The sequence below is a fragment of the Ptychodera flava genome, chromosome 4, assembly GCF_041260155.1.
Source record: "Ptychodera flava strain L36383 chromosome 4, AS_Pfla_20210202, whole genome shotgun sequence".
Taxonomy (NCBI): domain Eukaryota; kingdom Metazoa; phylum Hemichordata; class Enteropneusta; family Ptychoderidae; genus Ptychodera; species Ptychodera flava.
In genome coordinates this window covers 32690163-32702470 of record NC_091931.1, presented here as the reverse complement: position 1 = coordinate 32702470, position 12308 = coordinate 32690163, and the positions used below count along the sequence as shown (strand labels likewise).

The following is a 12308-nucleotide window of genomic DNA, read 5'->3' as shown; positions in this document are numbered from 1 at the left end:
ATGTACCAGTCAGCCTCTGCTAATTGTGACAAAACTCTTAACCTGTAATTTACTTCAGTAAATAGTCGGACACTTTTTGGACGTGCCAAAAGTAACATGCGCATTAATTGCTTAGTTTGTGTGCCTGATGGCTGTCCAAGATAATTGCGTTATATGTAATACTTTCTATGGCGAACAATATCCTCGCTGAATCACTGTATAACAAAATTACTGGGATTGAACATGTAACAAAGATAATCTTATACTCCATCTGTGCGAGGTCAGAACTTAGGAAGGCCAGAATAGGCAATCTCTGACTCGCGAAAATCATGTTCATTATTATTTGCACGCTGCTAATAGATATTTGAGTTTAGAGAGCCTTCCATATCGTCTTCAAATCGCCGGTCTCCATGTACGATAACAGCTTGTTAGAACTTGTTATAGTAGATTTGTCGACAGTAAGGGTAAATTGATTGTCACAGCTTTTGAGAGAAAGTGACACAAAATTTTAGACCTCTCTTCCGTGTTGTTCGGTCAGAGGTATTTTGCAGAATATACGTCATCACCATTCTGCTCCTTCCATACTCCACTCGATTTGTAAGCTTATGGGAGTTGTGATGATTTACTCCCTGTATGGATGCAGGTGACGAAATTGAAATATCAAAGAAACCCATACTGACCTTTGTGACTGCTTGACTGATGTATTCGCCATGGAAGTTTCCGACATGTGCCACTGCCTAAATACATATGGGGATATCCTTGAAAGTTTGTACTTGTGACTGTTAGTCATATCTGTTAACATGACAGCTGGTCCACAAATATATATGTATCAAAATTACCCACTGAGTACGTCGTCAGAGCCCGTTGGCGATGCTGTGTGGTCCTTTCCAACCTTGTTTGAGCGGTTGGAGTAGTAAGCGAGGCTGTTATCAGTATTTTGAAAGGTTTGTCTTATTCGTTGAAATTGTTTGTTGATTACCCTCCCCACTTATTTGACAGCCATCTATATAATAGTCTGAACCTGCAGTGTGCAGTTAACATAATTTCGCAATTTCAAGCTGGCTATCCGTTTAAAACTTTCTTTGGTGGTCAGACGCAAAGTGTTGGACACGCTTACTAGATACACCTGTCACACTTGTGAAAGTTTCTCACATTATACCACTCCAGGTCATGTGACCTATTGTTCTTGCCATCCATTTATCCCTGAAATCACGACTGCCACCTATGTTCTAATGCAAATTAGTAATCAGTCACACTTTTATTCATATGTAAATAAGTAATCACCACACTTTAATGAAAGAAAATCATTATCATATCAATTAAGTGTAGTGATTACTCATTTGACTATGAAAAAAGTATGAACGATTACTAATTTGTATGAGAACAATAGGTCCAGTCGAGATGCCTAAAGCATTCACGTACATACAATAACACAATAATGACAATTTTCAACTTATATGTTATAACATCACATTTTATAATTCAATTTTAACTTTCTTTGAACCATGCTCAATATAAGCAACATGATTTGTTGATGAAGATCTGTTTATTTTTACCATTTTTACCATTTTGGATGGAGGGGTGAACGGGTATGAAAGAACAATGGCAGACCCTCTAGCTACTAGTAAGTGTTGTCTAACGGCTGTATTCAGCGCCATGCACCCTTTAGGGCACCCCTAAAAATGATTGTACAGCCCGTGAGGTACTTCCACGGCAGCATGTGACAAGGTCCAACACTTGAACTAACAGCCGCAGACAGCTCTGGGTGGCGTAGTGAATATGGGCCGTGGATAATTAAAGTACGCGCACGGTTAACACAACTAATTGTGTTTGACCTTAACCCCCTCCCCTAAACGAAAGTTTGGAAGTGCGAAAATCCAACCAAGACTCATCCTGTATCAGCATACTTGATCGGTAACTTTCGTCGCTATGAAATTGCAACAAATTGTAACAATGCGATGACACATCGAATCTTTGTCATCTGACGAATCACCTGCAACTCTTTCCTTTTTTGACAGTTTCTGCAAACTCCACAATGACGCAACCATCAGAATGAAATGAATTGAAACAATGTATGTATGTCAAAAGGATGCTGGTGTAGCACCGGTGCCGCACTGCACTGGCCAGGTACACGCCAAACAATATCGCAATGTTTTGCGGTACAAAATCAACGTAACACTTAAGTTGCCCACGCGGTAATAGTTGAAAAATACAAGATTAATTGAAGAATACCTATGATATAAGAACAGGCACGGGATCTCTGAAGTTTCATGAGCTCAACGAAAGACCAAAATATGTCTATCAACATTACATGACACATAAATATTAATCAGTCTTTTAGAGTAAACAAAGCTAGACAAATTATTCTTAAAATGGACAAATATATGCATTTTTAAAGTAACACCATACAATGCTATACAAAGAAAAAACTCAGGAAGTTACACAACAGCTACAATAAAGTTAGAGAAATCTAAACTTGTGAAGTATACCTCTTGAATTTTATGTAATTGTGATATGAATGATTCCAGATTGGTTGTTTTGTTCTGCAGTTATGCATCGTGAATTGTGTAAGGGTAATGACATGATCAGATCAAAGTAAGTGAATTTGGTATCATTGACAGCAAAGGTTTGTCAATTCTATGACTGTGTGTCAAATTTTCCAGTTGTTTTGTCTGAAAAAGCATCATTCACTGTTGTTTTTATGCTCCCTGGAAGTGGTGAATGCCGCAAGCTATAATTGGTTATTATGGTCGGCCCTTCAGAAATCTGTGGAGAGAAAAAGGGATATATATATATTATATATATAATATATATATATATATAATATATATATATATATATATATATATATATATATATATATATATATATCTCACATGAACTGGCCCGAATTACCACCTGTGTGACATAGAACAGGACGGATAAGAAATCCGAATTACCCTGTTGTACGTCATCAACCGGAACTTTTTTCTTGCATGGAACCGTTCATACATGCGGGTTGCGACGTGAACATAGACCGATTTGTCGTGATCGATGCCATGCTCTCATGACACTTTTTTAAAAAAAGGTGACCCGATAAATCCATACCTGGAACCATAGATGGCATGTCCAGCGAAATTTCGAGTCGCTAAAACTATAGCTGTTCCCGAGAATCGAATGGGGATAGGCCTACTGCCGATCCAGTCGAGTCGGCTCGCAAGGCTCAATGCGGACGTCGTACCTGGCGATCCCGGTTGGCGATAAAACCTGAAATCTTCGCCTCAACGGAATTTCAACTGAATAAATGAGTACAGTATAATCTTCGGGAAAGCGACGTACAGGCACAAGCATAAAGTCATTCGACAAACAACGATAAATTTCCTTCATCATACAAAAAATTCCGTAAATTCTTGCTCGGAATCAAACCTGTAGCCCGGCGTAAGGCTATAGCGCTAGCGAATCAACTGTTGAGCTGTATATGCATTGCAGCGCTGTGGATTCGGATGTACTTCGGAAGTTGACTCAGACAACACTCAAAACAGAGTTTCCGTCAAGTAAAATTAGCATGTATCTACGGCACTGACGATGTTCTATCAATTTCGACAGTTACCTCGTACTCCCCTCCTGGTGGAAAACATTCAGGTGCCGCCAACTGGTAAATTTCGTCAATTTCGCTAAATCATCACAAAACATGTTTTGAAGGCTGGTATACCAATTCTACTTATTTTTTACCCTGACCTAAAATTTGGAGGGGAAAGTAGAGCTGTTCGTAACTACCCTCCCACTGGTATACACGGAAAATGTGCCCTCTCACTGAACTTTGCCCACTGCTCTCCAGTATCTTTGGTCTGCCCGCTCCCCACTCCCCACAACAATCATCAAGCTCCCCACTGCCCTCTCCCCACTTCTGAAATTCTCCGTTGCCAACTAGATGCCCACTAGGCAAGCCAGATCAACCCAAACCGTGTCAGCAGCTAGCAATATACCTAGCCTAAAATGTAGCCTAAAATGGAGACAAATTAAGAAAAATCAGTTTATCCGTTGTTAAAACCGCTATCGTGAAATCTTTCAACTGTTTGAGCGATTCGGGCAAAGTGTTTTTGAATTAACTCAGTGGACTTTTCGGTTGTCGTTTCCTCCTCCTTCTTTCGATACGTATAATTTGTAGGTAGGGTCAGACATAGCAGTCTTCAGGACGTTTCAGTCGTCTTCGGTGGCCAGTCTTCCGCAGTACATGCAGTAAGCGCGGGAACAAGTATGCGTTCGCTGATCACTGCGTCTCACGTGACTTGACTAGACGCAGCACGTAGTAAGACGCAGATACAGGCAAACCGCCATTTTGAAATGAGACAGTTTTTGGTCTCCCGGAAGTTGTTAATTGCACATGCCCGCACATAGTGTACCATTTTTTATGGCTTGCTTTTTAGTCTAATCTGGTAGCTGCCAATATTTCAAACCTTGTAAAAATGGTAAATAAACCCTGGTTAAATTCTAGCCACGTTCGCATCTTGAAATTGTGATAATTTTAGCGTTACTTCAAAATAAAATTGTACAGCCATGACAGCGCCCCATGATTCAACCTATCAGATTTCGTAATTCGATACATGGCGGTTTCCCGTTACCTGCCTCTTTTTGCCTGTAGACCAGTACGCGCGCACTCGGAGTATGTCATGTGGTTGCAAGCCTGTCACACGAGTACCAGTAGGACGTTCGCCCTCTATGGTCACCTCTCTCGTCCGAACATGTTATGCAGAGTTGCATTGAACTTACAAGTATTACTGGTGAGACGGCGTGTGTTTTGCCTGAAAAATTTCAATAATTTTTCTGTTTTGGTAGAGCAATTGGGTGTGAATTTATTAGAATCTTTTTTTTCTCTGATGGTGAAACAAGACAGGAACAACAGTGACACAGGATCATGTTTTACTTTCAAGATTTTATTCATTTCAACAATTCAAGATTACAACAAGTAACAACACAATTTTACATAATCAAACTTTCTAAGGTTAACAAAGGATGAAGAGGAATAAAATTAGCGTTTTCCTGTGGTAAAAATCTTACTTAGGGAGTTGTAATTATTTACGACCTAGGGGGGGAAGTCTGGGGAATTTCATAGTATTCTGAAATTTCGAGTAAACCCCATGCCAACCCAAATGCATTTGAGTAACCCAGTCTCTAACACAGAAATTTTGACTGATCCCTCCCCTCCCCCCACTTAGACCAGTTAAATACCAAGACATGTATTTGTAACATTTACAAAACTACAGCAATAGTACACTCCTTTCATATCCTGCTGGAATATCATCGGTTACCTCATGACAGTTGAAAAAGATGTGACCGGCAAAAGAAAATTCAAAGTCACAATAAAATGTAGATACAAAAGCTCATGCTGTAACCACTATCCAACCATATAGTATTGTTTACCATACAGTATTGTTTATTTTGGATGGGTATCATGACAAGGTTTCCACTAAGATATCTGACAGGGCAGAATTTGAAAGTACAGGAGAACAGTCAGGAGGCTGGGGGTGGGGCAGTGTCAGAGTAGTTGTACCCTCTCGTGTTGAAAATTTGAGAGATTGATGTGTGCAATAATGCAGTCTGGTGCAATATGAGAGATGTTATCAATTTGTGTAAAACTGTTAGAACACCCAACAGGGGAAAAGTGTGAGAGGCGTGTCCCCTCTGCCACGTCGGAAATTTTGAGAAATTAATGAGTTCAATGATGCAGTCTGGTGCAATATTAGGTGTTTTCTATTGTTTTTACTAAGTAAAACTGTCAGAACACCCCAGGGGGAGAGGAAGTGACAGGGGGTCGCATTAAGAATTTTGAGAAATTGATGGAATGGTGCAATCTGAGAGGTATTTCAATTCATTTTGTACCAAAAATTGAGCAACCCCCTTCTTTCTTTCCAATTTTGAACAACAACCTTGTAGCTTTCAATTTTTTGAGTGACTACCCTCACATTCCTCTGACCCCCCCCCAGGCCCTTATGTTAAATTACTCTAAAAGACCCATAAATATTCTTGATGGCCTTTAATTTGTGAACAACATGTACAGTAAAAGTGGTCAACTTTGATGCAGTCTTGCTGATGCATTTTATGAGGCTTGAACTCACAATATCTACATTACTAATTCGTACTAGCTTAGCAGTCATTAAAACCCCTACAAATAGGCGTTTCAACTAGCAGCGGCCTGGTATCTCATGTAGCTGTACTGTGATAATGTTCAAGAGAATCCATAGGATAGCTAGGTGTGTGCCTCAATCAGGCAAAACAACAGTTAGCAATAATAACAACAGTAATAAATATCAATTTCTGCAAGTCATTTAAAAATATACCACCAAGGGCACAGTATTGCTCCTATCTGACAACAAAAAGAGGTATTCCTATTTCCACTTATTCACTCAAAATACTATTGTGTTTGCAAAGAGTTTGAACTTTCAATTTTCATGGGCAGAATTCCGTTTTAACAGCCACTTTTCAATTTTGTAGATCAACAATAAAAATTTGATGGTCCTTGCTTGAAATGTTAAGATTTACTCAGAGTCAAGTTATACACAAGTTTGTTTGTGTAAGTAAGTTTGTGTGGTGAAGTTACCTGATATTATCATTCATCACTCATCTTATTCAATCTACACATGATTTCACTCGGCTGCCTTCATCTTTGTGAAGATTTACTTAATTAAGTGATACCATGACAGGTTTTTTTTGTTTATGTAACATAATGATTGGAACTGATACAAATAAACTGGAGTCTGTTTTATTGGTATGGTGCATCTTGCCATATGCCTTCTTGTGGATTGAAATCCCTCATCAGTGTATGGGTTTCCTCCATGAAATATTTGCTAAAGTTGATCCACTACATAAAACATAAGCTCACAACTTTTTGTAGATCATATTTCACTACAAATTGGCATCAAATAAAACTACATTATTTTCAGTGTCTTCAAAATTGATTTACAAGGTATTCCGGGTTGGAATAGGTCATTCAAGCTTGCGGACTAATATATTGGCTCCAAAAACAAAAAATCATTGGTTCCCCCAGTTTGAAAAATGATTTGGCTTAGGTAGTCTCCAGGATTTTTATAAGAAAATGCAAAGCTATCAGATAAACACCAATGAGACAAAAGCACTTTTTGACCGAAATTGACAAAAATTGCTCCAAAAATACAAAATTTTGCATTTTCTCACTGTATAAAAATATCTGACTTAAGTCATTCTAAGGACCTGTATACTGAATATCAAAAAGTCTGACAAGGAGTTTTGAAGAAAAAATAGATCTACAATGACCAAAATAATCTCAAATATACAAAGTTGCATATCTTGGCACGATTTTACAAAATCTTATTGCTGCCATCCTAAGGGACATGTATAATCAATATTAATGTGTCTGACCAGAACTTTTGAATGATATTTTTGGTTAAATATGACAATAATTGCCTTAAAATTTAAGTTTTAAAAATTTCATAACAATATGAACAAATGTCAATAAGGCTATCCCTGCAGAACAGTATCTTTAGATTTCTGTGGCAATACTAGAGTTTATTTGCTTCTTCAAGCATAACCATTCTTTTCCTTGACATAAGGTAAACTTCAGCCTCCTCCAAAAACACAATTGTGATGTAGTCTACAACAAACCTGAGTGAGAAAAATAGAAATATATATATACTATTAATACATTTTGTATATTTCAAATGCTATGCTGACAAGCTAAATATTGATTTTTTAGCAATCTTTTTGTAGTAAAATAACAACTTACAGTGGACAAATATAAATAATGAAAATTATATCAAAAGTAAGCATTACAGGCCCTCTAAATTTTTGAGAGTTGTAATATAATAACGTACACAATTATCCCAAAACCATTCACAGGATACAGCTCAAGTTGTAACTACAAAATGGTACACCAATGTGAGTAGCAACATATGAACATAATACCCTACTTACATTGACGTTTCTTTCACATTCCTCTTCCATCTGTTGTTAAGGCAGTGTCATATCATTCAAAGATACTGTCAAAACAAACAGAAATCCATTATTACATCAGAATGAATAAACACTGTTAACAGACGTTTCATATAAAAGTATTGTTTTTTTAATACTCTCTGTTTTCAACAGACATGCCATAACCTTCAAAAGACACGTTTATGTTTTACTTTGCATATAAAAATGATATTAGTCTTGCAATGGTTATGTATAAGTGGAGCTGACAACAGTTGCCCCAAATGGGCAGTGACACATATGATTTGAATAAAATATCACTTTTAACATGGTCGTCATTTCCTTCTTTTGGCAGGTTACATCTGAACATATTTTACAGTACATGATCCTCATACAAATTAAAATGCCTCTTATTCAAAATGTAAGAACTTTATTGCCAATCAAAAAAAGTTTTGTTTAACAACATTAAAAAATAATGTGAAAATTTAAGAAAGTTTGACTAAGTCAATATGGAGTGAAATTGTTTGGAAATCTTGAAATTGGAAGAATAGTGAAGCCAGGGAATTGGGTGATTTGCAAACATTTGCAAAAATTAACACTTCTTTATCAAGCAACCTACGACTGCTTGACAGCCTTGAAGATGAACCCAAATAATAATATTTTAACCTTGGGTTAACAATTTCATTAAATTAAATGAATGTCTACAAAAAAGTGATTTTGGTGCAAAATACCCTGTGTTGGGTGCAGCGCCCCTTAATTAGCAAGTTTTATACCACTGCAAAGTCTCTGTGCAACCAGGTGACACATTCTGACTCAGCATGATCTAACAGCAGATTCCTGCATAAAATTTTGATTTGAAAACTTGAATCACTTTTTAATAGCATGAAAAGAGCAAAACATAGGAGAAACTTAGATGACAAAGCCTTATAAGGGAAAGAGAGATGTACCACATGACTCCGTGCAACCAGGTGACACATTGTGACTCAGCATACTCCTAAAGCAGACGACTGCATAAAATTTTGATTTTGAATCACTTTGTAATAGTATAAAAAGAGCAAAACCAATGAGAAAAATTAGCATTCACAGCCTTAGCACAGTAAGAGAGATGAACCAGAGTGTCCGTGCAACCAGGTGACACATGGTGACTCAGCATACTAAAAATGCAGTTCCTGCAAAATATTTAGATTAGACAACTTAAATCAGTTGGCGATAGCATAGAAAGATTAAAACCAATGAGAAAACTTAGAAGTCACAGCCTTAGCACAGTAAGAGAGATGCACCAGAGTGTCCGTGCAACCAGGTGACACATGGTGACTCAGCATACTAAAAATGCAGTTCCTGCAAAATATTTAGATTAGACAACTTAAATCAGTTGGCGATAGCATAGAAAGATGAAAACCAATGAGAAAACTTAGAAGTCACAGCCTTAGCACAGTAAGAGAGATGCACCAGAGTGTCCGTGCAACCAGGTGACACATGGTGACTCAGCATACTAAAAATGCAGTTCCTGCAAAATATTTAGATTAGACAACTTAAATCAGTTGGCGATAGCATAGAAAGATGAAAACCAATGAGAAAACTTAGAAGTCACAGCCTTAGCACAGTAAGAGAGATGCACCAGAGTGTCCGTGCAACCAGGTGACACATGGTGACTAGCATACTCCAAATGCAGATTCTGCAAAAAAATTTGATTAGACAACCTTAATCAGTTGGCAATAGCATAGAAAGATGAAAACCAATGGGAAAACTTAGAAGTCACAGCTATAGCACACTAAGAGAGATGCACCAGAGTGTCCGTGCAACAGGTGACACATGGTGACTAGCATACTCCAAATGCAGATTCTGCAAAAAAATTGATTAGACAACTTAAATCAGTTGGCGATAGCATATAAAGATGAAAACCAATGAGAAAACTTAGCATTCACAGCCTTAGCACACTAAGAGAGATGCACCAGTGTCCGAGCAACCAGGTGACACATGGTGACTCAGCATACTAAAAATGCAGTTCCTGCAAATATTTAGATTAGACAACTTAAATCAGTTGGCGATAGCATAGAAAGATGAAAACAAATGAGTAAACTTAGAAGTCACAGCCTTACCACAGTAAGAGAGATGCACCAGAGTGTCCGTGCAACCAGGTGACAAATGGTGACTCAGCATACTAAAAATGCAGTTCCTGCAAAATATTTAGATTAGACAACTTAAATCAGTTGGCGATAGCATAGAAAGATGAAAACCAATGAGAAAACTTAGAAGTCACAGCCTTAGCACAGTAAGAGAGATGCACCAGAGTGTCCGTGCAACCAGGTGACACATGGTGACTAGCATACTCCAAATGCAGATTCTGCAAAAAAATTTGATTAGACAACCTTAATCAGTTGGCAATAGCATAGAAAGATGAAAACCAATGGGAAAACTTAGAAGTCACAGCTATAGCACACTAAGAGAGATGCACCAGAGTGTCCGTGCAACCAGGTGACACATGGTGACTAGCATACTCCAAATGCAGATTCTGCAAAAAAATTTGATTAGACAACTTAAATCAGTTGGCGATAGCATATAAAGATGAAAACCAATGAGAAAACTTAGCATTCACAGCCTTAGCACACTAAGAGAGATGCACCAGTGTCCGTGCAACCAGGTGACACATGGTGACTCAGCATACTAAAAATGCAGTTCCTGCAAAATATTTAGATTAGACAACTTAAATCAGTTGGCGATAGCATAGAAAGATGAAAACAAATGAGTAAACTTAGAAGTCACAGCCTTAGCACAGTAAGAGAGATGCACCAGAGTGTCCATGCAACCAGGTGACACATGGTGACTAGCATACTCCAAATGCAGATTCTGCAAAAATATTTGATTAGACAACTTAAATTAGTTGGCGATAGCATAGAAAGATGATAAACCACTGGGAAAACTTAGAAGTCACAGCCATAGCACACTAAGAGAGATGCGCCGGAGTGTCCATGCAACCAGGTTTATAATGCTTTGAACATTTTCGACCGTTGTTACTGAAGCAGTGCCATGAATACAAAAGCAAGCACAGTAGCTTTGTACGGCTTTGGACCATAACGATCAAACACTAAAGTGCTGAATCTGTCGAGGTCGATCATGATGACTGATGTATGTAGACACAGTCAGAGGCGAACTGTCATGTAGACCTGGTTTCGTCTGACCTCTGAATTTTAAAGACCCTTGAATTTTAAAACCGCCTGCATGCTAACACCAGAGATATATGAGAAATCGTATCCTTGTGTTACAAGCCTACGATCAAGAATCGAACAGACTACTATACTTGTACTCACTTGCTTCGAAATGGCACAAATGAAAACGTGCTTTGACAACCAGAGCTAGCACAAGGTATCAAGAATGCAAGGAATTACCCATGCTTGGACTTTCAACTCTGATCTTTGACATCGAAACATAACCAAATATGGGTGTGTCATAGCCAACAACCACATGACATATTTACAACCAGATGACAGGACTCCCAAACGCGCGTACTCCCTCTATCCTTTTTGCTTGTCACTGAGGCGGGGACCAGCCAAAAGTATGCGTTGCGGAAACCGGAAGTCTCGTACGCGTTGATGCTGCTCGCCCACTGCTCGGTAGAGGACCGGGAACAGCAAAGAAATTCATATGAGTCGTCTTTCGACCATTTTTAAGAAAATGAGAAAGGTTTGAAACTTACAATTTTCAATTTTCAATTTCTAATTTTCGCACGCACCAAAGTAAAATTGCAAATTCCTCTTAAATCGTAAGACATAATTTTATTTCAAAGAGTTTCCGTTCTCTTCATTTTGTTCTTTATCAAATACGTACAATGTCCCGTAATAAATTTTACGAATCTTGAAAAAAGTACTATTTTTATATTTTAAGATCAGGTAATATTTTGATTCGGTAATGATTTTTCGTGTTTTGTTGAAAATGAAAACATCATTTTAGGATACAAATTATAATATGAAACCAAGCAACTTTTCTTAAAAATAATCCAGAACACGTGATTTTGAAATTAAAGAAATTAAATAGAATTAATAGATTAAATTATATTTTGTTTTCACTGATAATTGCATTTCGGATACAAAATATGAACAAAATGCGCGTACGTAGCGTCCAACCAATTTATTGAAATTGAAAATTGAAATCACCTTCAAAATGCTATTTTCATTTTAATGAAATAACAACCAATTTTTAATATTGTTTTTTCAGACAAAATTTTTATTTTACCGATTTTTGGCACGGTATTCGCGGCCAATCAATTCTGAAAAATATTAAAATGCATTTTAGCACAAAAAGCGTTATTTAAAATATTGAAATTTTTATTTTTCATATTCATCTTAATTGAAAACACCAATTGACAGACCAATTTTAATAAAGCTTCTATTATTTGATTATTAGTGAAACAT

At 37.5% G+C, this 12308-nt stretch overlaps 1 long non-coding RNA gene across 1 annotated transcript; it reads right to left on the bottom strand.

Moving 5' to 3' along the window:
* Positions 1 to 5977: 5977 nt before the first annotated feature.
* LOC139131533 (uncharacterized) lies at positions 5978 to 11416 on the bottom strand. Its single transcript, XR_011552147.1, has 3 exons — positions 11208 to 11416; positions 7906 to 7970; positions 5978 to 7596 (listed from the first exon to the last, which is right to left on the bottom strand). It is a non-coding gene; the product is annotated as an uncharacterized lncRNA (long non-coding RNA).
* Between the last annotated feature and the right edge of the window lie 892 nt (positions 11417 to 12308).